The 26,053-nt window shown below is 43.5% G+C and overlaps 1 protein-coding gene across 3 annotated transcripts in view; it reads left to right on the top strand.

Moving 5' to 3' along the window:
* SGMS1 (sphingomyelin synthase 1) overlaps positions 1-26,053 on the top strand; it is an 85,009-nt gene that overhangs the window by 18,241 nt on the left and 40,715 nt on the right. The window contains exon 1 of one of the 3 annotated variants that reach the window (XM_032191518.1): positions 4,230-4,280. The exons of 1 other annotated variant lie outside the window; for it this stretch is intronic. The gene's annotated coding sequence lies outside the window, so the exon portion shown is untranslated. Of the gene's footprint in view, positions 1-4,229; positions 4,281-18,857; positions 18,887-26,053 lie in introns of those variants that run through there. One more of the 3 variants, XM_032191519.1, reaches the window with a different exon arrangement.

Genomic DNA, 26,053 nt, shown 5'->3' with positions numbered 1-26,053 from the left:
AAAATAAGCAATATGATTCAAAGTAGTGGTCACCAGCGACAGAAGATGGGGAAGTTCCAGTCCTGTTATTGTCTCTTCCAAGAGCAGCAGCAAGGTCTGTAGCTCCGGTCATGCCCTGCGTGCCTTATTGCTGGAACGTTTGCCTGGTGACCTCTCAAGGTATGTTACACAACAGGTTGTGGAATGAAGTGAATGTTTGTGATTTCCTAGGAGTTGTGGGAGAAGAGGCATGTGACCTTTTTTTGAGTACGTTTACTGATCTCAAGTTGAGGGAACCCTTGAGGAATTTGCCAGTTTTCAAAGAGCATGAGTTTTGGAAGCTGATGTTGCAGCAGACAGTATGGCATTCAAAAAGCTGTTATAACAGCGTCCCTTACAATGCTTATCAAAGGTGAGACTTTCAAGAAAATCCTTCTAATATATCTCTGTGTATATGAGTGTGTGCACATGTATCTATACACATATGCATGAGTTAATAGTGGAAATGGTCTTCCAAATACTGATCCAGGAAATGCCGTCTAACTAAATAATTAGACCTTGGATTTTTATAACCTGAGGTCATTATCTAGACAGATCCAATCTGAATAAACCACTGACTATTCTGAAGGTTACCTGACTATGAGTTAGTTGCTTCTTTTTCTTAGTGTTTTTCAACTTAGTAATAACTTGCTGTATTAGCACTAATTTTAGTTTTGTCATTTCCAAGTATTTTCAGGTTAATCTAGGAAACTTGGAGCATCCCACCCTGGGGGGTCTGTTGAAAATGCCAGTATGTACCAAGGTGCTTCTCATTGTTTCCTGCTGGTGTGGAATTTCCATGTGTTCCTGGGGCTGCTAGTACCCTAAATGATGAAGAGGCTCCAGAAACGTCAGGGATTGATTTGTGGAGCAGTGTGTCCTGTAAGGTGCTGTTTGGAAGGTAGAGCAAGAAACTGGGGAGGTGGCCTGAGGGGGGAGTGTTGCTTCTGGGAACAGTGGAAGAGACCATGTCACCTGAACAGGGTAGATACTTGTTGCATATTCGTCATTTAGATCTTGTCTGATGTGACCTAAAAGTAAATCTAGCCAACAGGTAAGTGGGACTTTGGGTCTGGTTGTTTTTTGCTGGAGGTTGGCTTCCTCCCTTATGACAGCTACTGTGTCTGGTGTAGCTATTCAGGAAAGGACTTGAGCATTTTGACTTTGTAACTTGTGCTCATGCAGTCCTTTTGGACATTCTTAAAAATTGTGCTTTGCCTTTTTTGCAACATAAACTGGAAAGGAAGGCTTGGTGTGTTATGTTGGCTGGTTTTATTCAGGTTAGTGAGGTTGGTGCACAGCTGCATTAGATGTGAAGATGGGCACAGTTATGTACTTCCATAAAAGTACAGAATGATTTAATAGTGAAGGAAGCGCTTGCTGCAAGCAGTATCTTTCATGTTGTCAGTGAAGTCTTTTGAGCTTCCTCCCTTCAGTTTTGCTCACAGCAGTCTGCTAGGGGGCTCAGGCCCTGGAAGAACTAAAAGGTAATCCTGTGGCTAAATCATGCTGCTTTGCATAACTGTCACCCTTGGTCATAATACCAACAGTGTTCTTGGGGCTGTGGGACGCCAGGGCTGACTTCTTTCTGTGCATTGGCATGCTGTAGGGGATGTTTTGGGGGTTCCTCCCTTAATGCTTCACCAGTCACCAACCAACAATGCAGTGTGTGGCAGTGGGAAATTGCCTCTAAATCTTCTGAATGGAAATGAGAGCCAAAATATTTTGCCTTTTACAAACAGAGACAGAAGAGTAAAGTGGATGTTAGCCTAAAATACAGCAGCAAAAGCTGAAGGAGGGAGGAAAAAATCAGTGTTTGGACAAGGGTTCCTGCACTGCAGGTCTGTGTACTTCAACTGCTTTAAGATCACTTCTTATGTACCCTTTCACTGGGGAGTGAATGCTAGGTTAGGATTACCCATATGATTTTATTGTCCCTGCGGAAAGGGTGTAGAGGCGAACTACTGTAAGTTAAGAGCCCTTTGCAAAACAGTTCAATTATTAACATGCCTTCAGAGGTGTGTTATGTGAGCATCACAAATTTTATTGGCTTCCTGTGTTCAAAGAACTAACTGTGAGCAGGATTACAGTGATATCTTAGATGCTGGTTAAAACGTTCTCTCAAAACCCCTGACATTGTCTTCTAATCAATTTAACGTTTTAATCAACAAGCATACACAGTGGTGAACTTGGCACAAGTGACCTATTCAGGCAGGACTTCTCCCGGTGTATTTTAAGGAGTACTTCAGCATGTCTGAGAAATGAGAAGCAAACACACCAGGGAAATGTGGAAATAGGCCTGTACTCCTGTGCTAGGGTGTAAAAGGAAAATGCTGCAGTAATCACCAAGGTGCCTTTTCTGAGGAACAGTTGGTAGCCAGTTAATCCTGCTTTTGCAGCCATGCCTGATTCTTACTGTTTATGTCGGATAAGAAGGCAAGAGGACAGCCCACTCCTGCTCTCTTTGCAGCGCCTCTGCTTGCGTATGCATGTTAAGTGGGAGGGAGACAAGGAGAATCCCCACCTCCAAAACTTTGTGTGTGCTTTGAGAGAGACGTTTCTACTTCTTTGACTTGGAAAGTGGCCCTCGGTGCTTAGATTTGGACACACATTCACCAAAATCCTAGTGACAGTCAATGCCCTTACAGTTCTGCATGGGTGATTAAGATGGTAGCATTCATTTGAGAACACATTTGAGCATCAGTGAAAGAAATGACAGGCTCTTTCTGGAAATCCTGTGGGTTCTGCAAGCTGTAGTCTGTTTAAATGCATTTGTTACAGGTGCAGCTTCAACTCAGCCTGTCCTCAGCTTGGGGTGGGTGGATGTGCATGCATGCACATGCAGGTTATGATGGATTGGGTCAGAGGATTGGAAATGCTGCACGATACACCATGAATAAGCTAGAGCTGCTCTGCGGGGTGTTGCAGAGGGCTCTGGACAGGTACTTCTTGCCCATCCTGTGATGTGGAGAACACGACTGGCTGGCATCTTCAGGAACCAATAGCATCAAAACCATCAGAAATGCTTTTTAGCTGATGCTTCTGTGTCAAAGAAACGTTCAAGGTATTAAAAACAAGTGGTATCACAGAGTTGAATGCTGTCATCTTGTGTGCTAAAACAGAAGCGTGCTTCTCTTGTGCCATGATGCCTTGCTACTGCTGAACAGCTCCAGGAATGGAGCTCCTTGGTAGATCCTTTGGGCTCTGCCTTGCTGGGTGTGTTGGTGTCTGCGCACCAGCCTGCACCCCATTGCCTCTTGGATCTTGGTATGGAGTCCAGGAGCTTCCAGCAGGGACACAGGCAGTGTTGTGGCAGCTGATGGGCGGCTTTGGGGCATTGGCAGGGATGAGTGCCTGAGAGCACTCTGACGTGTTTGGGAGGGTGGCTGTTGTCAGGAGATAAGAGTGCGGTTACTCACCAGAACAGGGCCTTCCCCCTTTATCTCCCTTACTGGAGACTGGTGGGTGTTTGTGGGGTGGGTGGCAAGCATAAGCTGTGGCCTGAGCAGTCCTGCCTGCTGCTGCTGGCCCTAGCATGTGGCTGTGCACGAGGCTGGTGTCTGCAGAGCAGTTGGAGGGGATGGAGAGAAGCCTGTCACCATCGTGCCGCCCCTGGTGGATTTTGTTTAAGTGCATTTCAATTTTATGTTTTATCTTCGCTTCTGTGTGACTGCTTTCTCTATTGTAAAGCTATCTTGAAGACCCGGAGAAAAGGCTTTTGTCCCTCCCCCTGCATCAACTTGCTTGTTATCTCTTTTGATGCCTGGATCAGAGCCTGGGTGACTTTACCATCTCCTGCCAGAGAGAGTTTTGGGAAGGCTGCCGCGCACAGTAGCGGAGCTGCTCTCCGTGTGATGCCACAAAGTAGGAGCAGAAGCACTCCAGCCCCCCTCCAGATCCAACAAATGCTGCTATAGGCCTCGTATGGACACAGGGTTCATCTGTGTTTCTGTGACTTTTGGGAAACGCTGTCTTTGAAGTGCAGCTGCCTAGGTTAGCACAGTGCTTTACAACATATTCCAACTACTGGTAGATCTTGAGGCAATCTTCACGTTATAGTCACGGTAATGCTTTTAATAGAAGGCTATGTGATAGCACTGCTTTCTTAACACATAATAATAATTATATATATATTTTTTATAGTGACTCTTATGACTACGTGAGCAGCAGCCAGCAGCAGGTCTTCTGGGCTTTGACTCTCATAGTCACAGTGAGCTTCTAACCCAATGAACCAAGTTCTCTGGGTAGGAAGGCAATTTCAAGTAAGTAAGTGAATTTTGTGTTGTTAAGGACTTGTGTTTTGGAGCAGTGCGCTTCTTAATAAGTTGTTTATTGTAAGCTGATGTTATATGCAACCTGAATTTGGATTAATTCTTGTTTTGGATTTGCACTGGCAGGTATCCATTTCTGCTTTGGTTTAATCATTTTTCGTGTGTGTGCCAACGGCAGCCTTCAGCACTGGCAGTCTGTGGTCCTCGCTTGTGTATTTGTAACGTCTGATTTAATGTCCTCCAGCTGCATGGCAGTGTTTCATTTGGCACCTGTGCTGCCTGGTTGCTTTAAGGGAGGCTTTCATTCAATGACATAGCTTACTAGCAAATATATAATGATTCACTACATTTTATGTTAGCTTAGACACTAAGTGCTAGCCTGGTGCTTTCTCTCCATTCAAGAAAACAGTCCAACTCCAGCACTAAACTGTACAATCTTAGAGAGTCAGCTGAAGGATGTGTTAGATTGGTTCTTTTTTCCTTCCAGTTCAGAATAACTGAGAACAAAACTTCAGAGGATACAGTTGTGTATAAATACTACAAAAAGACTACATATAAGGAAATTTTTGCCCTTCTGGCTGTTAAAGCCTGTGATATACAGGGTAGACGGCCAGACTGGTGGTTGGAATGCCTGGTTTCTGTTCCCAGTTTTGGCTTTGACGTAGATGAATGACCTGCAAAGGAAAAATAAATTGGGCGTGTGCCCTTTTTTTGTTGCTTGTAGTTGTGTTTTGTTTTGTTTTTCTTTCAGTAATCCTTTGAAGCTGTGCAAGGATTTGCTGAGAGGTATCATTTAAGATTCTTTCATGGTTTTGTTGGGTTTGATCTCTGTAGAAAGGCCCGTGACTAATGTAAGAGCTACAGAGGGAGGTATCGTAAGAACTGGAAAATAAAAGCAGGAACTATTGAGCATAGACATTTTTGAGGAAAAAAAAGATGTATTTTAAACAGTCATTTGTTTGTGTGCAACCCTAGTGACTAGCATATTGAATGAAACAAGTTTTTGGTGCCCTCAGCTCTTAGTTGGAAAAGCTGCTTCCTTTTTCTCTAGATGCTCTTGAAAATCGGTGAGACTAAACTGGCTGGTCCTGCATGGCCTCAGTGACAGAGCAGAAGAGCAACTCTTGTGGTTCTGCCTAATCCGGTTGTAATTCTTCCTGTGGGTGCCCCAAGCAAACTTGTTTTTAGAAAAATTGGTTTTAGCACCTTTCCTGCAGAGGTCCCAGTGCTGTGCACCTCTAAATCTCAAGTGTCGTGCACTAAAGTATTAAATAGTGCTTCCACAGATAGTGTAGGAAATAGTGTCAGTGAACAGAAATAATGAGAAAAATACTGTGACTAAAAATCAGCAATGCTAAAATTGAGAAACTTTATTTATTTTTTTGCTGCATGTAATACTAATTACTTTGGGCACAGGTTAGTTTTGGAGTTGCTGCTTTCTGAAAGCTGACATCTATTTGACAGTTGTTCTAGACCAGAAATTTGAGACCGTTTTCATCAGAGTCCTGAAACCTTTCCGTTTCCCCAAACGTATAAATACTGAGAGTGGAAGACACCTTTACCCCAGGCAGCAGAAGCTCCCCTCACTGTATTGATTCACCTTTTATTTCCTCTGGGTTCAATGCACAGATGCTATGAATAATGTAGTCATCTACTTCTTGAGTTAAATGCAGATTAAATAGGGGTTGAATATTATTACTGCACATACAGTGCAAGAGATGTGAGGTTGATTTGTTCCTGCTAAAAGAGAAAGGTTCAAACCAGGCACTGTTGGGCACGTGGCACAACTTTGTGATTTATGTTGAGAAATTACTCGCAGATGCATTGGTATCTTTGACTTCTGTGTGATTTGTGTACTTGTCTCAGTATATGACAGTGGATGCTCCAAACTCAGAGGGTCACAAAGTACCTGTTGCTGAAATCTAGGGGTCTAATATGGCAGAATAACAAGATTCTGCTGGCTCTTCAATGATGTTTATTTTGTGAATCGGTCATAAAAACAACCCTGTCCTCAACTGTTAGCTTTGCAGAACTTGAGCCTTAAAATAATCCAGGAAGCCTTTTGTTACATAAACATAACTCATCCTTCAGCTTGGTGCTATACTTGCTTGCTGCATATGCTTTAAAATTTAAACTGTGGCGTCTTGGAAGCAGAAACCCTCCCAAATTTTTATGTAGCACTTCATGTTCTGACCGTAGCAGCCCTCTCCACGTGGAGAGCAAAGCAAATGATTGCTGCATCATCAGTGTAACAGTGACTGTTGAAAGCAGATATTGTGCCGTGTAAACCACTTTTGTGGCTGGAACTGAACTTCTCTTGATGATTCTTGTTTAAACTTACTGCTAACAGGTATGCTTATACCTACCGTATTTAATTCCACAGGAGTAGACCTTCCAGGTATGTGGTATCTTTCTGTAAATATTGCTTCTACCAAGCAACTTGGGCAAAAAAAAAAAAAAAAAAAAGGAAGTGTATGAATATGGCGAGGGATTGGAATAGTTAAAATTAAATTCCAGTGCAGACTACATGGTGGTTTAACAGCCATGGGATTTTCAGCCATTAGATTTCTCAATTAAATGAGCAACAGTTGGCTAGAACAGGTGCTCTAAAAGAAAAAAAAAAAGTGAAATGTCAAATGCATGGGAGATAATCTCCATTAAAAGTGCTGTCTGTGGCTTCTGGGTGTTGTCTTGCACACGTAAGAGCACCTTGGGGAAAACTATTAATCACGTAACTGACTGCAAATTTAGGGGTTTTGTGGCATTGACTTCTTAAGTGATTACTTTGCTGCCAGGGATGACTGAGCTTGAAGCTGCCGATGAGTCTGGAGGTGATCCAAAACGAAAGGTTTAACTGAGCTTTGGAGCAGGTATTTTGTGCCCTTCACCTGGTTTGTTCGAGTTGATCCGATTTGACTCTGGTATCTTCCCTAGCCTTTGCTACTTATTTAATATGTCTGGTTCTCAGCAAGTGGGTACCACAAAGCAGGTTGCTGTCAATAGTTCGTGTTGTTTCCCCATTTGTTTTCCCTTAAACACAGAGCTTGGGAAAGGCAAAAGGTGCAACAGCAGGAAGTGACTGCTGCTTATGGAAACAGGCTGTACCTGCCCAGGGTACTCCTTAATCCAGAGAATGAATCGTCCTTCTTGAGATTGTTTGTCAACTGCGTTAGCAATGACTGGCCCTTTGTCCTGGGGCATTGCTCTGAGGTTGATTCACAGCTTATAGAAAAGAGAAAATGAGCTTTACGTTATGCTGTGGATCTTCTGCTGGTGCTCCTTCTGGCTTTGGCTGAACCATTGCTACTGATCAGTTCCCACGTATATACCTGAGCCTTTGGTTGGGCTTCGCCACTGCCTGGCTCCTTCCAAGTGCCTGAGCATCTACCTGGCACACCTGGGGGTGGGGCAGGACTCTAGGCAAGCACTGAAGCTCCTCATAGCCCCAGCTGTGCTCTGCTTGAGGAGCAAATGTCTGTACATGCAGGCTCTGTCTGAAGGGCATTTAGTGCAATGAAGTACAGCACAGCTTTTTTGCAACTTTTTTCACTTCCTTTGGAGGCTGAGCATACGCTCAGGGCTGCTCCCTGTGGCTCTTCCTCCATCTCTTAGCATGCAGATGAAATTCCAACTATTATGTTACTAACAGCCTAGTGCAAATGTTATTTTGTGCTGAAGCTGTTCTGGAAATGGTTCAAAATGTGTTGTTTACATCTTGCCGGTCTCTAATTGTGCTTTGCTCCCTGGCTGCGAGTTAGAAATGTAAAGACTAAGCACGTTTGGCTTGCAGTTTGGAGTGATACTCTGCATTTATATCTGGTCTCTTTGCGTTCAGAAAACTTGCATTCAAAGCATTTGAAGCATAATCAGGCCATCCTTGTAGTCTGCAACCCAGGCAGACTACAGCCTGGTGATACTTGTAGGCTCTTTTGTCTTTTTGGAAGCTGTATTATTAATCTGTTGTTTTCCCCCAACTTCAATCATGTGAGGTATCCAGCACGCTGTATTCCCATGTTGAATTAGACCCTACTAAATAGCTTTCTTATCAGAGACTCTTATGGCCTCATTTTGCACATTATTTTAGCAATGGACATGGCTGTTCTAAACTAGTCTGTGGCTTTGCAGTTTTATTATTCCACAGATCATATGGTTATCAGGATTCTTACACAAGATGCTTTCTTTCAGTTCATTTAATTGTTTTTCTGTGTTCACATGGATCTGTGTTTGCAGGATGCCTTAAAACAAGAAGTTTTTTTTCTGTCCTTTGCTTCTTCCCCCTTCCTCTGCTGTCCCCATTTCCATTGAAGAGTTGAAAGACTGTTAACAGCTGTTTTGACAGGAGATTTGCATGTACTTCTTAGGAAGCTAATATGTTGTAGCTGATGTATTTTGCTCCATGGTGATAGATATGTAGAAAAGGATGGGTAGAGTATTGGGTTTTAAAACGTTGAAGGATTTTACAGTCCCTACTGAGGATGTCTGCTCTGTCACCAAAGTCCTCTGTGGCTGTCCTAGTTGTTCAAATCGTGTGTGCATCCAAGCTACATTAAATTTTTGCTAGGCAAATCTAAATATCATCTTCTTTAGAGCACTCTCCTGCCTTGAGGCTACTCCCTGCCATTTTCTGGGTTGTGGAGCTCTTCATTTCAGCTGTCTCCTGACACCGATGAATTGTTAAATTCCCCAAGCTTTACTAATAGTTTCTTGGAATGCTCATGTAAATATAGCCCTGGGAGCACCCTTACCTGTACAGCACGTCATGAAGGGTGAGTGGCAGCAGAGGTGAGAAACACGCTTTGCACAAACGCTGTTTTTAGTGTTCGGATATGCTAACTCTGCTTGCAGAGTTGCTTTAGGTGTTTGGTAGAAGCTGTCAGCAACCCAAATTAGGCCAATGCCCTCCTCAGCCCAATGCAGCTACTTGCCTGCCCCCTGCCAAAGATTTGGATGGTCTGCATCTGCCAGCACAACCGCCCTTTCATTGTGCTGGTTTGTCCGACTCTGTCTGCTCCAAAAATAATCTGCATGAGAAACATTTAAATGAAGCCAGCAGCAGATGTGAAATGGAGTGCTGTAGACAAGGCAGAGGTAGGATAACAGGTCTGGGCATAGCAGGAACAGGGAAAGCATGTGTCTCAGCTGAAATCAATTACAACACCTAGCCTGCTCTTCCGCTTCATATATTTGTCTTCTGTGTTTCAGTCTTCTGTGAAGTTTCTGTGGGCAGGCAGCTGAAAAACAAGAATGTAGAGACACTGACTCTGATTTTTGCATTGCTGTACAGTTTTTGCTGATTCTCTTCCTGTCTTCAGACAGTTTATCTGGCAAACCTACTGCTAAATGGATGATCTAATTCCCAGTGAATTCTGTGATCTTAAATATTACCCTGCATCACAGAAATTATTTGAAAAGTGGTGTGTATTCTTCAAGCTGTCGGTTGTCTTTCAGCATCCTCTCGGTGTTCTTTCATCTGTTGCTCGTTCTGAAGCTGAGATGAACTTACCTGTCAGCAGTTACAAGGCCGTCTCTTCTTGTCTCCTGCTCCTTAATCACAGCTGTACCTCGCAGTTTAAATGTTGTTTACAGAGGAGATATGGCAAGTAGCTGTGTTGTAGCTGCTCCTTCTCTAAACGTTTTTTTTCATACTCCAGTAATATTCAGCACAAGGTTGTGTTTGTGCTCTGTAAGGATGTCAGCTTGCTTTTGGTTTGCAAAGCCAACACGTGGTCTCTCTTTGTCACTGCTAAGGACTAATTAATGCCATGGGCAAGTCTATCAAAACTAAAGGACATCTCTGTCCATAAGTCACTGCTAGCTTTGAAGTATCAGTTAGGTTTGGGGTTTGCTGGCAAGGTGGTAACAGCCTCGAGCCACATATGGGTTCTTCTAAGTGATCTGTTTTTAGAGCAATAGTCGTGATAGTTTAAGATACTTGATCACAAATATCATAACCACAAAATTGCAACTTGTGTACAAAAATACACCAATTTTTGCCAGATTTCATCAAAGAATTCTGTTGAGATACAGGTTGTGTAATGAATAGACAGCACCCTCATTGGATTTTAATGTTACCTGATATGCTATGAATGCCATGCTAAAATTATGAAATGCAGGAGCATACCACAAGGATAAAGAGCTTAACACTTTTGTGACTGTTACTTGGCCACATTCTGTAGGATTCAGACTTACAGACTGCATCAGGCCGTGCTTTAGCTCCTGTTTGCTGAGCTGAAGCAGCTGGTATGCAAGGGAGCTCATTCTGTGTGGAGGGGAAAGTACATTGGGTACTTGGCTTCATGGCTTGAATTCATCACTGCTCGCACACACAACCGCCTAGCAGAAAGGTGAGGGGGTAACAACAGATAAGATGTTTGCATTTCTTCACTGTCAAGGAGTGGCTTAGTTAGGAGGCTTTAATTGGAGCCTTGAATGCAGCCTTGATACTTGCAGTCTTTAAATACATACAGCTCACTTTAAATCAGCATAGCTTGTGCATGGTGTATCGGTCTGGCATGTGGCATTCTTGTCCTAAAGCAACATTTGATGAGAAGTACCTCGTCCTCCCTCCCAGCACAGTGTGAAGTGCCACTTCTGGTCTGGCCAGAACTGTAAGGAGGGCTTAAGGTAAGGCAAGGGAAGGCAGCTGCTTTTTGGCAATTTCTGGCATAACAACATTCATCTTCATCTGTGTTTGATCAAAGATGGAAGGCACAGTAACCCTGTGTGTGCCCTGCTCGTGCTTTGCTTCTTGCTGTTCAGAGATGGGATTCTGGGGGCGGAGGGTTTAATTTAGCTGTTCATAAGGAGGGTGTGCAAGACAGCATACACTGAAACAAGAGACACTGATGTTAGCTGGAGTGCTTTCTGGTGGCTGTTGAATTGTTACAAACCCAAGAAGTAGCCAGAAAATCTCTTTTCACAGGCTTCTTCTCTTATGGAGTTCTGTGTCATCTGCTTTCCTTATCTTGATGGAGTGACTGGGAGGGAGAGGTGAGGCCAACTTCCTGCAAATTTCTCTCCCACTGTAGGGAACAACCAAGTGCAGAAGAACTGCTGGATTCTCAGTCATCTTTTTGAGTCTGCAGTGGCAGCAGGGAGGCACAGAGGCTGCGATGAAAATGGGAGTCGAGTTGTGAAGCTTGCACAGAAAGAGTACAGAGTAATTCAGGATACGGGAGAGTCTTGAGGAGGAGTGCAGAGCTTGGCAAACTATCTCATTGCTCCTTCCCTGTCCTTTACCCTTGCTTGAGCTGCTTGGACCCCAATGAAAAGGGCGCACTGGAAGCAGTCAGTATGGCTAGCCACTGAAAGCCATGCATCTGCCAAATAGGAATCTTGGTCCTGTCTCTCACAGTGATGTCCCCAGGTATTTTAGTTTTGTGTTTTCGAAGTCCCGCCATGCATCTCAACTCTGTTACATTCATTTGTAGATAAATTGTTTCATGTCTTCCACGTTTTTGGCTGTTGAGCTGTTCAGGAGTACATCCAGTGTCAGTAGCCGGCAGTCCCTGTACATTGTGAATGTGGGATGGAGAAGGGAAGGGAGCATCCAACAGCCAGATTGAGGGAGAGGAGGTAAGAGCTGGTGAGACTCTCCTGAGGGGTAGCCTTAGGCCAGGCAGTGCCTTTTCCAAGGCCTCATTCCCATAATTTTAATTTTACAAGGGAGGACTTGTGGAAACCTGAAATTCAAGACCAGGATGTGGAGTCCCAAGAGCAAGTTCCTGGACCTGTTGATGTAATCTCTCATTCTTTCCTAAAGTGAGGCATTTGATGCTCACTTATGAGTGAAAGTCTTGTTATCACTGCAACCAGATCAATCCTGTCTATTCCAAACACTGTCACAAACAGTGCAGCAGGAGTGCCAGACAGACTGGCCTAAGAAAGAGCTTTATTTTCACTCCACAGCCTTGCAAGGTATATGAGAAGCCTAAGAATTTTTTTCTTAAGTGAACTTGCATCAACACTCATGCAGATTGTTGTCTGCATCCTGCTACTGCTTGCTTGTGCAAGGTTCATTGTTGCTGCACAAGTCACACTACAGCTGAAGTTCTTCCTCTAGCCACTGCTTGTTGGAGAAATGTCCACTTAAGTTGTGTTTTTTTTTTTTTTTTTAACGTTTCTGTGCTGATTGCTGAGTTTTAGCAGGAAAATATTTCTATTCGGCCAGTGGTGATTTGGGGTTGACTGAAAATAAGTGCTTCAAAGCAGATCTGTACTGACACTTTGTGTTGGGAGGAATTTGCAGTTTCAGGTACTGAACCCTGGGGAAAAAAAAAATACTTCCTGGCAGGAATTTTGGGATACAGCCCTGCCCCTTGGCAAGCTGTGCCTAACATGGCACACAATATAGTGGGTGTGCTGCTCCCACGTGAAGAGAGGAAGCAAGCATGTGTCCAGCCTAGAGGAGGTGAAGAATCTGGTATACGGTGAGAGGTTAGTGACGCTGCAAAGTAGCTAAGGGTAACTAAAAACAAACAAACAACAAGAACAACAACACAAAAAAACAAGAGGTTTTTCCTGTGCGCATCAATACAGGTCATTTTGCTGATACTATATCAGGAAATAATAAATACAAGGAGGGAGGAAGGCTTTAATTTTATTCTTATTTAATTTGGAGAGCTGCACAACAGCCAGAAAGGCAAAGAAGGTAATGAATGTTCTTGAGAACAAAACAACAAGCTACTGCTAAATATATATACATTTTAAATATATTTTATAAATGTATTTGTATATCCATGATTCCCTGCGTCCTCAATGCCAGCTGCTCTACCATCTCAAAAAAAAAAAAAAAAAAAAAAAGGAAAGTGTGGCAAAGGATGATGAAGGTAATCAAAGGCACACAGCAGCTTTTGTATAAGAGGAGCTGTATAAACTTTGGCTCTACATCTTGGAGAAGAAATGGTTGTGAGTGGAGGAAGTGAGAAGAGGAATGTTATGAAAAGCATGAGTAGAGCATGACTCTGCTCAGGCCCTCACCATTCAAGAAAAAAGCAGCCTCAAATAAAATGAGGAAGCAACAAGCTTATAACAAGGGAAAGTTTTTTTCTTTGAGTAATGCTTTCTTTTCAGTGGTGTGCAGTTAAGTGTGGGTATTCCCTGCTGCAGGTGCTGGAAGAGCAGAGGTTGAAAGGAGATAGGATAAAATCTAGCTGTGTCTATTAAAGATGGCATCTCCTGGCTCAGAGAGAGAGGCTACTGAAGCAATGTTTTAGAGGAAGGTAGTGTCTTCTTTGCTAAACTCGCTACAGAAGCATGAAATTTAATTTTATATGTATGTAATTAACTATGTTTTCAAATGCCGTGTCATATCTATTTGTGCTAACACTGGGGCTGCAAGTTGGAGGAGCAGATTAGATGTGGGAACTCTTGGCTTCTTCATGATTTGAATTTCTTGGAAGCTAATGAGAAACAGGCATGTAGAGGCAAATGATTCAGGTGATCAGAAGTTGGCATTTAGCTTCAGGTTATAGCTGAAGGGATTGCACTGCTGAAGTCACCTGGGCAGTGAGGAGGGGAAAGGTTTCCTGCACAGCACACTGCTTGGAACTACTGGGTATGTTTTACTCAGCTACTGTGTAAAACCACCAAATTTCTCAGATTCTGGGGCTTGGCAGTGTGTGGGTGTTGGAGGCTCTAGTAGAAGGAGAATAGAGATGGAAGAAAGTCCTTCGGAGGGGATTTGATGTGCTAGAAAGAAATTAGCAGCTATAAACTGTGAACCACTTACCATTTTGTGTAGAGAGGAAAGACTGAGGAGGAGATGTTTAAAAATTTATGCTGGACTGGCTGGGGTGAAAACCCAAGTGCGGGTAAGGATGGAGCTTACAGGCACACAAACAGCAGCTTTGCAGCGACATAGAGCTGAATAGCGATGCCCTGAAGCTGGAGAAGGCAGTGGCAGCATGCTGGATGAGTCTCAGTTCACAACAGGCTTCATCCTAAGGCATGGATTCAGTGACCTGCTTGGCAACCTCACGAGCAGATATGTAGTGATTTATCCCTCGTCTGATCCCTTCTCTGTCTCTGGTGCTCTCTGATTGCTCTTGTCTATTGCAATGAAGGGGCCTCAGCTGTCTTTTCGAGTGAGGTACAAAGCTGTTGACCTGCTTCGCTTCCTGTAAAAAGCAAGTGGTAGTTCTTTAAGACAGTAAGAACAGGATTTCTGAATGTGCTTGGACTGAATTTGCTACGAGGAACTGAAAAAGTGTAAAAGGTGAGTGACAGGAAAGCGTGTATTTATTGCACAGTGACAGTAGATTCATAGCTTAATTTATAAATATTATTTATATATATAGCTATAAGCAGTTAGGAAATCGGATTTAAAAGCCTAAACTTTGCTATAATCTAAAGATCTTTCTACTTTTTTTTTTTTTTTTTCTATCCCATCTGCTGAGTTCTTCACTCAGGGCTGAGACGTCACATGGCAGCAAGAGAGCCATGAGAAGTGACGCATCTTGGTATCCCATGGTAACTCTCTCTTCCTTCATTTTTAGCTCGTTTTCTTTGCTACCGAACAGAATAACCTGACTGTGGGATAAGATTTGCTTTGCTCAAAAAAGGTGAGGGTTAAGATGTGATGTTTTTACTTACCAAAATGATTTGCCTGTGGTAATCCCAACTGGCCTTTACAAAATAAAACAAACCCAGAAAACCCAGAAAACTAGGTGCTCACCAGCCTAATTTCTCAACCTGCACGAAGCTTTGGGGGGGGCTTTTGCTGTGCGTTTGCCATTCAGGATGTTGAAGCTTGTGTGAGAAACTTGCAAACCACAAGTATATCTCCTACAAGCATCTGTTGGGCTCAGAGGTAAAACATGCAGCAAAGCTATATTTGCAGTTTGAGTCTTACAGTTAGCAGGTTTTGCTGCTGGAAACTTGTTAGGTGATTTTTTTTCTTTTAAACTCCATCATCTTTTTAGCTGTTTTATATAGTTACTGACTTGATCTTTAATTAGCAACATTTAACATATCTTAGAAGAAAAGCTCTTGGTTTTGCATTCGGATGTGTTGATATTATTTAGGATTCTGCTTTTGTTTTTTAAAATGTATTGCTTACACCCATTTTCTGTTCTACACCTAAATATTTACTGCTACCTATATTGTATCCAAAGAGCAGCAGTACCATCTGTCAGCCAATGCTGCAAAAGCAGTAGCTCCTCGCCTAATTGAAAAGTGTCTGGTGTTTGAAGTGCATGGGAGACTTTGAACCCATTGTGTGTCCTGCTTCCGAGCTCTGCTGGACTCTTTGTAACTGCTTCCTTAGTACAAGCCCCTCTAAAACCTAATAAACCTGGCCGAACTTTTCCCTGTAAAATCAAATTTTTTTGCTTTGGGGGATGGAATAGTTGTCAGAGCAAAGAATTAAGCAGGGCTCTGACAAAAGGGCTCTTGCTGCTAGGTGGCTTGCACAGACTGGAGGAGCTGTGGCAGAGCTTTGCTGCCTGGCAGGGATGTGTTTGCTGTGGCTGCAGTTAGGAGCAGGTTGATGTCGTTTCGGTTCCTGTGGCAGAGAGGCAAAGCAGAAGTTCTGGGAGCAAAGGCACCACCAGCGCATAGCAATGACTCATTTTGGGGCTCCTTTTCTTTGCTGCACTTGACAGGGCGAGTACAGCCAGGACAGTTCTGTGCAAGGAGGCTTGGAGAAGTAGCTTTGACCAGGTTTCGGCTTCCTGGATGTGGCGGGTGGTTGAACTGCGTGATGCTTGCTCTCAGCAGGCTGCTGAGCTGTCCTCTGGCACACAACATACATAGAGGCACACGCACAGCTGGAAGCATTACACAGCCCCTCTGGTCTGCGTGGGCTCTTTGTAGCGGTGCCAGTGCAGGGGAGGGAGGCTCAGCCCAGGTATTTGGTGCTGGGTCGCATGCGCTGGCTTTGCAGCTCCGTGCGGCCTTGCGCTCGCTGGAGCTGGGCACTCGTAGCAGGAGTGCAATGTGCTTCCTTCCAAACGACGGGCAGCTTGTGGCACCCAAAAACAGCAGGGAAAGAATCACTCCTCTAACTGCAGGAGAAAAGCAAGTCTGTTTACAGCAGGAATCAGAGAGAGTTTATTAAATTGCACTTGACTTTTTCCCCTGCATTTTCTGCATAGAATATTAGAATATGATGATTGAAGCATGAATTGCTTAGGCAGCCGAAGTGCTTGGCCTTTCTTTTAGCTGTTAATTGAAGTAGCTCTGACTTAGTGTAAAAAAAAAAAAAAAAAAAAAGGCAAAAGAAAAAAAACTATACCTTTCCAAGGGTGAAAGCATGTGCTTCTTATTTTGAGAGCAGATTTCTGCAAGTCTGTGAGCATGTTTACCAAGCTGACTCTTACATCTGCAAAAACATCTAGCAAAACAAAAGCATCTCATACATCTGCTTTTTTTTTTTGTTGTTGTTCTGTCACTTGGATTATAGCATTGAATTGCCAATACTCATTGGAAATTGAGAGAGCTCAGGAGTCCTTCCCAGACTGGCCTGTCCTTCCTGGCAGCAGGGGAGAAGGAAATGAACTAAAGAAAAAGAACTGAGTTTCCAGTGCAATGAAGTAATAAAGAGCAGTATAGCACAAGTATGATGTGGAAAGTGATGTAATGTGAATAATATTAAGAGTATGCAACCATTGACTGTGCTGGAAACAAAAGTAAGTGTCAGGAGAAAGACAGGAAGTTTAAAGTCCATGGCTAAAGATTTCTAACACAAACAATAGGAAGTTTGCTTCTCAGGACAGAAAATCATATGTATGTTCAAAGGCAAGAGGAATAACATCCTTTGAAGATGAGCAGTTTGTGTGGATATGGGTTCAGTGTCTGAGGACTGCTACCTTGTAATCAGAAGTTTATAATTTAAATGTTTAAGTAAATGTAGAATATTTAATAGGTAGAGAAGGTATCTTCATCTAGATAAGATTAAAAACTGTATCAGCTACCTTGCAGTCCAGTTTGTCATTCTTTTTCCCACCAAAAGCCTGTGCTTTCACCTCCAGTATTTCCTGCTGCTCACATATATCAGCCAGGCTTTGGAAGCTGCCTGCAGTGATTGCTTGTACCTGCTGAACTGCTGATGCTTGGTCTGTCTTGAAATGGTTAACAATATGCTGTTTACTCACTATCATCTGATGCAAAATACTACTATGCCACTGTTTGAGGAATGCAGCACTGAAATTAGCTTCCCACTTGAGGAAACTGGAGATTGCAGCTGCAGTTTGAGAAGTTGGAGCTGGAGGAAGGAGGACTGTGTGGTGTATAGCAAAGAGAATTGATACGGGGATCTTACATTTATGTGGGGAGCTGCATCTGAAATGGTGTGAGCAGGCTGCAATGTTTGTTGTTTTTTTTCCAACAAACGTCTGTAACTTTTATCTGGTATTGTCTCATGGCCTAGGCTCCTTTAAATATTTTATTATTGCATTTCGTTGGTACTGCTGAGGTTTTGAGTTACTGTGTGGGAAAGTGCTGTTACACTGATGATATACTTAAATTTTTGCTGTGCTGTGAAGGTCCTTGTGGTAGCTTTTGCATTTTTATTTTTAGAGCTATGGTTATGTCGGTTTATGGCTTAAAAGAAACAAGCAGGGGTGAGGAGGAACCCTCCAAACAAGCCAAACTGTCAGCAGCAGCAAAGCTACAGTGCTTTGGCATAGTGGGAGGGCAAGACCTTGTAGCAGCACAGATAAGAAATGGCTAAGGAAATGAGGTCCCTAGCTGCTCTGCTTGGGCTGTGCTAATGTCCTCTCACCACGGAGAATTGCTGTGGTCTCCTCCCTCGCTTAGAAAATAGCATAACAGAGGGAAACCCTGGAGCAGAGGGGTCAGCTCTGGAGATGGCCAGGGAGGGAATGGTGCAGAACATCTGGGTCGGAAGGGCAGAGGCCTGCCCTGCACCTTGGGAGTAGTGAGATGACGAGAGAACTCTGTGGGACCCAGACAGGCAGAGAAGATTCCCCCTGGGATCATCGCCCTTTTGGGCTGTAGGTCAGGGGGAAGATGAGCCCCTGCACAGACATCACCTGCTGTTGCTTTGTCTCCATGCATATTCTGCAGATTTGTAACAGGGGAATTCAGCTTTTATATTGCAAGGAATGCCTGTTCGTGTAGCAGGTAGAACAAAACAAGGAGCAGCTATTGTAATAAGGTGAGTATCTGGCTCCTGTGAAGGGTTGAATACAGAAAGTACAGAGAGGTGTATTATCCGTCTTATGGGACTCCATCAGACTGTGTGTGGTGAGCTTTTTTTTTTTTTTTTTTGGACCACACAGCAGGCCAAGGAAAAAAAGGTAGATGCTGGTTTGGTCAGAATTGCTGGGGAAAGCCTTTTGGCAACAGCACAGTGCTGTCTGCAAGTGAGGCTTAGCCTTGCAGGCAGCTGGGTCACTGAGGGACAGGCCGGTTCTTCATCGGTGGTGGTTTTTTGTTTTACCATTGGCCTCAAAACACACCGTCACCTGTCTGAGTTGCACCTAGGGAATTACCTCTGTAGGAATTAAAATTAAGAACAAATCAGTTGTCCAGTAGATCTGCAGCTTTCTTTTCTTTGTGCTTCCAGCCAGAGATCCTGAACTTATTCTAGTCCACGAGAAGACTTCTTATACTGCTGTGATCAACATCTGCAGGTAATAACAGCTGCATGAAGAGGTGTAGCACTGGGAGGAATGTCCACAGGTAATGCCAGTGGTGCAGAAGGTCTGTCCTTGAGCTGATACCACTTAAGTTGGCTGGTCTGGTCTGCACAAGGGAGGACTTGAGCTGTTCCCTCTAACATTTTTATGGTCTGTCGCTGGAAACTGCGGAGCTGGGCAGGAAACTTGCTGAACCTTGACAGCGTAGCTGGCTTTGATGCGTGAAGATGAAAGGAGAAGGCTTGAGGAGAAGCTCAAAAGCATCCCAAAGGATGCTTCTGGAGAGTTTGGGTGGATGAAATGGCTCTGCAGGGACTGACAGAGCCCGTATGAGCCCAGATATAATTATTCGAAAAAGCCTATGGCAGAGTTGTACTGGAGTGGGGAACTCTACTGTATTTTGACATGGAAAGTCAAGGAAATGGGGTTTTTGTTCCCCACTATGTGTTATAATAGTGGTGGAGGATTTCTGTTGGAATCTCTTATTTCCTGTGGGAATCTGTGTCTCCTTCCTTTCTGCTGGGCTTGATTTCCTGCACAGTCTGGTCAACACTGTGGTGTAATTTACTGCTTCCAGTAACAAGAAGTTAAACAGTGATTTAAAATAAAAATAAAAGTCCCTGTAGCTCTGAATGACTTTCTGAAATAGTACAAGCAGGAGAGAATCCATATGTGGATTATTTGGTCTCTGGGGTTTTAGACTTTATTTATTGGTCCTAAAAATGTCCAGAGGCTAAAATTAGAATGGCAGTCTGTAATAAACCTTTACCAGTGAACCTTGGCGGTCATCTGTCATTTAGCACTGAGAGCCCTGGAAGGCCGTGGACCATTTTTGGATGCTGAAGTGAAACTGTGAGCACAGCTGCTCAGCCTAGCATCAGGGAGTGAAAGAGATCTTGTTAACTTTTTGCTCTCTTTCCCTCCCCCCCCCCCCCCCAACCTGTTTGTTTGAGATGCATAATGCCTGCAGAAACTCGAGGTTTTTTACTTAGTAGGGTAGCAAGTAGATTCTTCAGCTGCGTTAACAAATAGTCGTGCTTTTAGCAGCAAGAGACACTAAGCAGTGCAGTGACTTACAGAGGGTTTTGGTGAATATCTTGGTATTGCAAGCAATTCATAAATAATGTAAGTCTCTTCTGCTGAAGTCATCTTGAGCTTATAAAATCATTGATTGTGGATAGTCCTGTAGCCTTTCTTACCCAAGAGAAAGAGCTACCATGTCAGTCTTAGTCATGCCATTCTGTCGCAAGCTGTACTGAAGAAAGTAATGTGGTTATTTTTGTCATTAGGGTGAGATTCCTGTTGTGTGAGCCTGTAATGAAAAAGCTGCTGTTTCTGACCTTGATCCACTGAGAAAATACATGTAGGGGACAGGCTGCAGCTGCCTCGGCTGGAGCCCGGTTGTCAGAGATACCTGCTGCTTTGGGACAGGAGAGAGTCTCTCTTGTCTGATACGTATTTTTCCCTTGAGCTTTCTGATAACATATACCTGTATGTGTGTGTCTGTATGCATCTGGTCTTGCTTTTTTCTGTAGTACTTATGATACCCCGTGACTTAACCAAAATGCTGGTTATTCTGCTAGCAGCAACAGCACAAGCTGTCCTGAGTGGATCCAGCAAAACAATGACAGTGTCCCTGTGTGTTTTGTGGAGCAGTGGCTGTGTCTGAACATCTACTGGCATCTCATGGCTCAGATGCCCCTCTCACAGTGGAGCTGCTCTATTACTGGGGAAGGGCATTGGTTTTACAAGCAGGTTAGTGTGTATAAAACCACAAAACCTTTCTGGTCTGACACAAGTGTCTGCTTTAATCATTAAGTAGAGCTGAAAACCACTGCACAGGACTCCTAAGAAATAATATTAGCTACTGTTTACCTAGAGAGTGTCAAAAAGGTGAAACACGAATGCAGAGGCTCAGTGTTAACCAGCCTGCAGGCAGTAAAGTATGCTGCTGTTTGAAAGCAGCTCATGGCAGTATTACATATAAATAGTAGTTCCTCTCTGACACTTCTTCCCCTTGCCTGAACCTAAATTGGGCAGCTTCCTAGTGGTGGCGACTGCTAATGGTGACATTCAGCAGCGCATTAATTGACCAAGAGTACCTGAGAGCAGTTTGGTTGTGGAGGACAACCTGTGTTCAGATCTTTGCAGTAGAGCTGGAGCCAGTCAGGAGGTACAGGTAAGAGGCATCCAGCAGGCTGGTGCCTGAAGCTGCTCCCCTCGTCTCAAGGGTGCTATCAGGCCAGCTTCATGAGAACCCAACCCCCCGATTTAAACACCAGTGACAATGCACGTTATAGAGTCTTCATTGGTGATGCTCTTAGGGCAGTGAGGAGATGAGTTGGGCTGTAATTAATACCTTCTCTTTCTTCTTGAAAGTCTGGAGAGAATTCTGTAGTTGTCTTTGTGTTCAGTTGGTTCTGCTTTATTGGTTTTAATTCAGTATGAAATGGTGGCTTACACTGCCCAAGAGAAAAGTACCATGTAAATGGGGTTTCTTGTGTGCAGGGAGAGTGCTGCAATTGTAAAGAAACCAACTCCTTGGCCTCAGTAGGATGAATTGCTTTGATGTTTCAATATGCTGGTCTCATTTTCATGTTTACAGCTGTGGGATTTCTGAACACAGAACTTTGTGGTGAGCTGAGAATCTGAGCCCTTGTTAACACCTAGAAATCAGTGTAATGAATTTATATAGGTTCAGGGCTGTCTCTGTGTTCATCTGATGCATTATATTAAAATCTAGCTTGGCAGATACAAATGCATAGTCTCTAAAAAAACATTCCCTAGCTCCATTGTGAAATGTGGTATTGCTCACTGATAAACCCTACCACAAAATTTACCTTTCATCTGGTTTCAGAGCCAGCCTCAGCTCGGAGCAGGGGTTGGACTTGCCAGCACCCCTTCTACCCCCTTCCCAAGCCCCTTACAGCCTGGGCCTCTGTACATTTCAGGTTTGAAAATGTGGCAAGAAACCTGGACTGCGAATGGCCTTTAAATACCTGTGAACAAACATATACAGCCAGTGTAAAAATGTTGCTAAGGTTTGTTTTGTTTTGTTTTTCTGCTGGGAGGGAAAGACCAGAAGTGTCCTGGCTGCAAATATGCCAGCTGTCCTGGTAGAGCTCATTGCTCTCTCCTGCTCAGCCCCCAGCCTACTCTCTATTCGCAAAGAGAGGAAAAGGAGGAGGAGGTGTGCTAAACTGAGAACCAGTAAAGACAAACGCGCTAATGTTTGGGTAGTAACATGTTTTATCTTGAGCTTTTGTATAAAATTCTGAATTCCATGTTTCTGAGCTTCCCTTTAGGGTGAAATCTTAGTGGATAGGATCAGCTTTGTACTCCTCACTGATCTTTCTTTGGCAGATCACTTCCAGTTGTGAAAACAGGGAATATTGGGGATTTAAAGAAATTACATTTTTAATTTAACATTTGGCTTTAAAAACAAAATATTTAGCACTTCTGTTATGTTATACCAGCAGGAAGTAAATGTCTGTCAAGTCAATGAAGGTTTTAGCTAGTCAATCTAGAGGGTATCCGTGTCTGATTCTTCTTGCTTCCTCATGAAAGAAACGAATCATCTTTCATCTTGTAGAGGCAATGCAGAGCACTTGTAAGGTTGAGGGGTTTTTAAACCATGGGTGAGGAAGGGCATTCACCAAAAGGTGACGTTCAAAAAGAACAGAACCACAAAAAACCCACAGCCAACAATCCAAACCAAACACTACTACCACCCCAAAAAACAAACAAATGATAAACAACAAAGCCAGGCAAAGCTTGAGGGAGATGGAGGCTCTAAGAGAGAAAAGATGTGTTGAGAAAGCAGAGTTTGAGCCAAACAGTTCTAAAGGTGAGCCACTGCGAAAGCTGAATTTCAACCTCAAGGATGCAATGCAGCTTGTTTGTTTTCTCCTGTCTCTCCCTGAGTCTTCTGCAGGCTGAACAGTCCCAGCTTTCTCAGCCTCCCCCCATAGCAGAGAGAGCCCAGTCCTTTAGTCATCGTTACAGCCACTTGCTGGGCATGCTCTGGTAATTCTGTGCAGTCCATCGACCCCAGCATGTACTGGTGCATGGAGTTACCCTTCCCCAGGTGAAAGACATTTTCATTCATTTGAACTTCATTAGGTTCCTCCCTGTCCTTTGCTGCAGACTGTCAAGGTACATCCAAATAGCACTATCTGGTGTTTTGGCCACTCATCCCTGTTTTGTCATCTGCAAACTTGCTGGGGATAAAGTTTGCCCATCTTCCAGGTCATTGCTGAAGAGGTAAACAGTATTAGTTCTCGTGTCAGTCTCGTGTCAATCCCTGGGTAGACCACTAGTGACTGGTATCCCCTGGGTACAAGTCCCACAAAGTACCCCCTAGGATACTTTGAAGCAGATTCCTGAAGATGCTGAAGTCTGTTCTCCTGAAAGCAAGCATGAGGTCCCACAGAGCACCTCTCCTTGTTGGCTCCCTGATCTACCTGTGTTAGGAATTTGTCACCAGTGCACACAGAAACCTCCTCAATTGCTTGTGCTCTGCTGTGTTGTTCCTCCAGTAGATACTGTGGTGGTGGAAGTCCCCTCAAGAGCTTGTCTTTCTCTTCCTAAACAACCTCTATGCATCCAGATGTTCATCCAGTCATGGTAACTACCCCACCATGTCTCCATGGTCTCAGAAATTGGATTTATGGAAGTGCTGGCTGACCTCCCCATGCTGTATGCAGTAGTGTTTGGGTGCTTCAGAGCAGTACCCAGGTGTACAGCTTCCAGGAACAGCGTGAGAGCTCTCCCTGTAATGCCCTGCAGATGCTTCCTTATCTGCTCACACACCTTCAGGTGTCTCAGGTGAGGTTGGCTTTCCTGAAATTTGATTTGGACATGCGAAAATGTTTGTAAACTACCAAGGTGGCAGTTTGTCCCAAGCAGCAATAGCACGTCTTCGTGCAACAGTCAGGAATATGACATGATTGGATAGATGCAATATTTATCTTGGAGCATTCAGCCTGGCTTGTGTTTAAGTCAGCACCGTGCATGTAGCTGTAGAAAAATAAGGACTTTCTGTCTTGTATTCTCCCCTCCTTACGTCCTTGCTAACATAACTGAACATCTACATGAGGGCTATATTTCTTCTCCTCTGGTGGGTATGTGCACGTGCACACGTTTATATATGCGCCCTGTGATGTTGCAGTGTTTTCTTTGGAAGAAATCTCTGCATCTGAGCCAAACCAAAACCAAACATGCAAGACAGTGTTCCTTCTTCTGCTCTTAACAAGAATGCAGCACCCGACAAGTGGCAAATTATCACCACCTTGGAAGGACAGTAAGCTTGTGAAGGTAAAGGGCCTTTTGCAGGTTAGCTAATCTGGTAACAAATGCCCTACAGAACCCTTAACTTCAATCATGTGTGCTTCTGTTTTTTTTTGTTTTTTTTTTTTGTTTTTTTTTTGGGGGGTAGGCTATCATTAAACACGATCACGCTGTTTTAGAAAGGATCTGTGATTCAAAGTTGATTAAAGCCTTTTGGCTTGGGGACGGGGATGCTTTGACAATCCAGCAGAATTTGCTCATATCACGATTGGATGTAGTCGTCATTGCTCAGGGATTGCCTGTCCTATCTCCTGTATATGTGAGGGCTGCAGCAGCAAACTAAACTTGCTGTAATTTGTATGGGGGGCAGGGAGGAGGTTTTTTGTTTTCCCCCTCCAAAAAACATTAGGGAAGTGATTTCATTACTGTAAAACTGAATTTTAACTCCTTGTTGGTATTCTAGGCACTGCAGAACTTCCCAGGACTGTTCCATTTTTATGAAAACTCTCTATAGACTGAATAGTCTCTACTTCCGCTCCTAAGGATAGTTTGCAAAATCCCACAGCTTGCTTTTGGTTTAGGTGTGTGTTTACTGGTGTTTTAAATGGCGTTTGCTACCTTTTGGTACTTGTGAGCTGTAGAAGACGGTAATAGGGTATGGGGTTGGGTATGTCTAAGCATTGCAGTTTTGTGGAAAAGCAGACCACACAGCAACTGTACTACTGCTACACAAATAAACAAGACAAGAAAGTAAGCCCACCTCTTCAGAAAGCTCAGATATGTACCTTTACCCTTCTGAATTAGATATTTTCAACTCATTATAGAATTGCTTTTTGTGAGCTGTAGTTGTAGGGGTGAAACCTTTGACTGGGATTTTTATGAAACACAGTGTTTAACTGTCAGTAGAAGGTCTGCGGAAATATTGTTTTGGATTAGGCCTCTCTAGTGTGGATGGGGAAAAAATAATCTCCTTTTACTCTAGGAAATCATAGCATGCAGCATTGAAGTAGTGTCATCCTTTGGGAGGAGTTATGAACTTTAAAAATAAATGGGCATTTCCTGTAAATTGAGTTTCCAAGAGCATGGGAAGGGTGGTGGGGTTCAGTTTATTTACATCTACCTCACCCAGTTGGGCAGGATCAGCTTGATCCAATTATCCAGTTTTTTGGATTTCACTGGGAAATACTTGAGAGACCGCAGGGTGTCAAGAAGAATGATTCTCCTTGTCTCCATTTTGATCACACAGGGACTTGCAGGATTAATAGTGAGTTCAGAATGGCATGATGGTTTGTTGTGTGGCATAGAAGAGATCTGGTAAATGTTTGAAAAATGTGAGTGTGGTCTTTCCATTCTAATTGGTGTTAAAAAAAAAAAAAAAAAAAAAGGCACAAATGCCATCCAGAATGTACTTCGTGCATGCAAGGGGAAAGGTATGTTAGCATGGCTTGATTTAGCATTAGCTACTCTGTGCATATAGCGTAGTATATTTATGGGTTTTGTGTGTTTTTTTTAAGATTGATAAAATGATAGTAGTTTGTCAAGTAAGGCTGTATACAGGCTGTAGAGCTATTCTTGGCCATTATAGCTAACAGTACTAATAGAAAGCAAGATGAAACAAAATCTGCTACATGCGAATCAAACCTATGCACATTCATCATGCTCAAATACCTAGCTCCCTGAGATTTAGAAATCGATGCTGCACTTAAGCAGAACTCAAAGCAGCAAGCAGCAGTCAAGGCTATAAAAGCAAGATATAGCAGGCCAGTGTGCAAGAATAGGAACTGGGAACACCTTTATCTCACTCTGGCCATTGGCAGAGATGTAAGTACAGCTGGGTTTTGAGTTATGCCAGAAACAGCCTGTGTTGTGCCT

This window comes from Aythya fuligula, chromosome 7, assembly GCF_009819795.1.
Source record: "Aythya fuligula isolate bAytFul2 chromosome 7, bAytFul2.pri, whole genome shotgun sequence".
In the NCBI taxonomy this organism is placed as follows: Eukaryota; Metazoa; Chordata; class Aves; order Anseriformes; family Anatidae; genus Aythya; species Aythya fuligula.
This window is presented reverse-complemented; position numbering and strand designations above follow the sequence as displayed.